The 4,791-nt window shown below is 38.9% G+C and overlaps 1 non-coding gene across 1 annotated transcript; it reads left to right on the top strand.

The window, feature by feature from the left end:
* Positions 1-3,991: 3,991 nt before the first annotated feature.
* On the top strand, positions 3,992-4,096 carry LOC125103404 (U6 spliceosomal RNA). Its single transcript, XR_007128402.1, has one exon. It is a non-coding gene; the product is annotated as a U6 spliceosomal RNA (small nuclear RNA).
* Positions 4,097-4,791: the final 695 nt, after the last annotated feature.

Below are 4,791 nucleotides of genomic sequence, written 5' to 3'. Positions count from 1 at the left end.
GATTTTTATTGATGAATGTATAGTAATGTAAATTAATGTTTTATACACATACTTTGCTGTGAATACTTATGAAATCCAGAATGGATTCTCCCAGTCAGGAGGAGTAATATATAGGAAATTGCTAGTAGTATATATAAATCACTTCCCAATATATCTGCCTATCTGATATTGCCTATCCTACTCAGAGTGGTACAACAGAAACATTATATAATCCAAGGAGGACAAATGAAAATCACAGCTTTGGTTAAATCTTAAAGGTAGCAAGAGTAGGTTGCAATATTAACACAACAACCCCAACCCTACTAGGTATGGCCAATGAAAAATTATAAAGTTGGGGATTTACAGTAGATTATTGCCAGTTGGATCCACTTTATCTGCTATAGTCCTATAAATGAATCCATTTCACAGACTGATGACACTAGATGTGTTGAACACTGAAAACACCTTCTTTTTTGTCCCACTGGCACCCAAGGACCAAGACCAATGTGCTTCATATACTAAGGCCTTTAATATACATTTGCAGTACTTCCCCAGTGGTGGTACATCAGTTCCCCTGTTGTTTGCTACCAGGAGTTGAGCCAGGGTAACACTAATGCCTCTACCTTCTAATGTCTGAAGTTTTCACTAAATAGATGACTTGTACATTGGCAAGTCAGAAGCTTCCATGTCAATGGCCTTGACTGCACTGTTGTTACATTTCTATAATCAAGAGTGGTTGATAAATCCCAACATAATTTAGAAGACTGCAGCCAAAGTCTGTCTTGGGCCTATGTAAGTTTATATCAAAACTCTCAAACCTCTAGCAGTCAAGAAAAACTACTGTCACTTTGCTATTCCCCAAAGAGAGATCCAACAATTTATGGAACTCTTTGAGTATTGAAAACAAGTGGGCATTCTACTTGGAACATTATATTGGCTAGTCCACAAATAAGCATCCTTTGAATAGGATCCAGACCAAAAGTGTGTTTTGGAAGCTCTCCAGTGAGCTCTGCCTACTCTTGAAACTACTGTCCTCTCTAAGCTGCAAGTCTTTCTGACTGATAATTTTGCTGTTTGGGTATCTGGTAGAGGGAGGCACCCTACATTCAGTGATGCTCTTAGAGGTTTTGGATTTGTTGCCTTTGTGATACAGTTACCAGGTATACCCGTTTTGAAAATCAGCTATCAGCTTGCTATGAAACACTAGTCAAAACAGCATACCTCACCTTGAAGGCTCTATAACTTTTCAGCCTAATAATACCATCTGGGGTTGGGTTGACTTGGATTCAGTGACTAACAGTGGTTAACAAGGAAAGGCTCAATGATCCTCTCTTGTCAAGAAGAGATGGTGTATTAGAGAATGGTGCTGACCTGACCCCTATAGGCCCCTATAAGGCCCCTCCTTTACATGAAAAGAAAAAAAAATGGTAATCATTTCTTTGGGGAAATCTTTATCTTTCTCTCCACCAATCAAAGCAAAGTTGTTGGCACAAAAAGATCCTTGATTCACAGAGGTTGTCCTAAGTGCCTAGGCTTGGTTCCTGATATTTCCTCTAAACTGACACTTAACTGTGTCCACTGGACTGCTGCAGCTGTGCAACCACACCAGCCATGCAGAACACAACATGGACATAATTGTTCAATTCAGTAAACCAATACTCTCCTTGATGAAACTCATTTTTTGTTTACTGCCTCTTGAGCCGTTGCCCGTAGTAGTCTAGACTATTTATTCTGCCACCTGGTAAACTAGAGCCTGGCAGATTAGCGACACCTCTCTTTAGACTACCAACTGGGGAAACAAATCATACTGCCTATTGAGCCGTCTGGGCCAGTCATGGAGATGCTTACAGTGAACAGTGAGGGCCTGTTCTTTGATGAAACGAAGTCGAATCTGTCTGCTCTAGGCTGTCTAGACTGCCACTATTCCTGTCTAGACTTACCGCCCACCAGATAAGGCAACACATCCATCACCATAGATTAAGCACAAAGTAAAAGACAATAGGTTTATAACATACATTCTACCACTGCTCACCAGACATATGAATCTTACCATAAGTGGATGTTTGTCCTGTGGTATGAGAAACCACATCACATTGAGGGTTGCACTCACCTGCTCACGGCATAGTGACTAAGCCAAACTATGGACCCCTCTCAGGAGGATCAGCAGTGCTTACAGCTCTTGACATTTTTCAGATTACAGTGTTGCTGTTCCTTGTCTGATCAACATAGTCGAACACACCTCTGTGGCTCTTTAAACGAGTCTATGCCATGTGTTCAGCTTTGTGGAGCATGTACAGCCTAACACTAGTGCATATTTTATCTGAAAGTCACATGACAATGAGCTAATAATCAAGTCACTCAATGGACTTCCTATAATGACTACAACCATTTGGTATTGTACAACATTGGAATCACCTCAAAAATTGACCCAGAAAGGTTTCTGGCTATAATTCCCTCAACTCTTCCTCTTCTACACACTGTAGTAAATCAGTTTGACCACTAAATAAAGCTTTCTCCAGAAAAAGGTCATCTCTTTTCAGTCACTTATTGAAAAAAGGATAAAATGATAAAAAAGGATAAAAATGAAAAAAGGATAAAATTTTATATAGATATAGACATGGATATAGACATAGGTAAATATAGATAGATAGATGATATAGATATAGATATAGATATAGATATAGATATAGATATAGATATCTACTTTGAAATTTTGGGATTCTGCCTTGATCTTAACTGAGCATGGTACCTGTTATTTTTCCCCAATATCAACTCCAGGATGGCTTGGTTTGTACAATCTTTGTTTAATTCTTATTTAACCACTTGGATTTTTTTAGAAGAGTGGTATGGTTATATCATAAAGATAGTGACCATCTGGTCGAGTACACTGATTGCTAAGTTCCCCTACAGTAGCCCAAACTGGCCAAAGTGAGGAAAATAACAGAGCTTTATAAGTTTAATTAAATTGCTTTTGTAACTTTTGCACCTGTATTAAAACTGGGAGTGTGAGTCAGGGGTGATTAAGAAAAGGTAAAGTTAAAGCTACTGTAATGAGACACAAGTGTTTTATGGCACTGAAGGAAGAGCAACAAGCTGGAGCCTGGGAAAGGATCATTTTAGATCCCGGGAGACATAGATGGGAAAAGGACATTAATATTTCTTTTTTCCTTTAGACCACACCTGGAGCATTCCTCAAGAAAAATCCTCTTATGTGTCTGTTCCAAACTATTAAGCACCTAAACTATCAAGCTGCCATAAGCTAGCTCTGGCCACCATTTGATTGCCATTCAACTGAAAATTACCAAAAAGCTTATCAAAAGGTAAGGTCATACATAACCCCCATCCCTACACTTCCCAGCGCAATTTCTGTTTTTCCCCAGTAAATTTCTGTAAACACCTTTAGTTATTTGCTTCATCCACATTCCCACTGCTGTAGCATAGTGATTTCCTGGATTGGATGAAGGTTACCTTGTTGATGGCATGGACCAGACAGACTGGACTACTGTCCTTAAGTATTACCTTCAAAAACAATGAGTAGACTCAATTATTCAACTGAACTGAAACCTATGACCTACCAGATGGTTAGGAGACAACAAAGGAACAATATCAACTTGTGCTTCCGGGTGACGTAGATTCCACTCCAGGAGCTTCTATAATTGCAAATAGTTCTTTTTTGGGGGATACCAAGTATACTCTTGGGATTATAGGTCTTGGGTGGAAGCCAAGTATTAGCTCATTTCTCTCCCCCCCCTGAGATGATGATTATCCTCTTAGGAGTAATCCTAAGAGATCTCCAAGATTTTAAGGAAACACTCCCAGTAGATAATGTAGCCCTTGAATCACTATTCTGTGTCTCCAAAATGAACTATACTTAGTCGTTTGGGGAGTGTTCCCAGAGGGGTAGCTGATTTGCTACTTAACGCCAACTTCACAGTCAGTTTTCCCTACAATATGAGTCATTATAGGGAAAATAAGAATTAGAAAATTCTATTAGAAAAAGAGATACAAGCACTTGCTTCGTGAGCACATACACTAAAATTGGAATGATACAGAGAAGATTGGTGTGGCCTCTGTGCAAAGGATGACACAAATTCATGAAGAAAAGGTGATATTGTCTTTGATATTAGTTGAGGTGATCAAAGATAACACCTCAGTCCTAGAATGCATTCAGGTTAGCCTTAACTCAGTGGCCAGGGTTGTTATAGATGATATTGGCTATAGATTTTCTACTTGCAGGGCAAGGTAGAATCTGTGTGATCTCTAATATATCCAGTTGTATCTGGATTAATGTCTTGAGCCAAGCAGAAAGGTCAGTGTGGAAACTTAAGGAGAAATACACCTGGATTTCTAAGGTGGATCCAGATGGTTGAAATTTACCTAGCTGATTGGGTCTAGGACACTTGGTGTTATTACTGAATATTGCCTCATCCTAATGCTCAGAGTCCTATTGATAGTAACCTTAATTAAATGTAGTATGAGACAAATTTAACAGATTTAGTCCTAATCTCTATGAGTCATATTGATCAATGTGCCTGACAGAGTAGTGTACTCATAGGAAATTTTTCCAGAAGTCAAAACAGTGTTGCATCAAGGAATGAATATAGTTAGAAGACAATTCTGCATGGATCTTACTATTCAGATATTGTCTCTTTGGGGCAAAGATTAGTCAGGTTTACTGTTCATTATAAAAGATTCATTTTTCCTACAGTTGGAATTCTACTCTTAAAATTCAAATCATGATGTGTGAGCAGGCACTTGCCCCACTTAACATTGACTTGTGGGACACCAGCATAAAATGCTGATACTCTGATG

Source organism: Lutra lutra, chromosome 6 (genome assembly GCF_902655055.1).
Source record: "Lutra lutra chromosome 6, mLutLut1.2, whole genome shotgun sequence".
Lineage (NCBI taxonomy): Eukaryota > Metazoa > Chordata > Mammalia > Carnivora > Mustelidae > Lutra > Lutra lutra.
The sequence above is the reverse complement of the archived record's forward strand: the minus strand, read 5'-3'. Positions and strand labels throughout refer to the sequence as shown.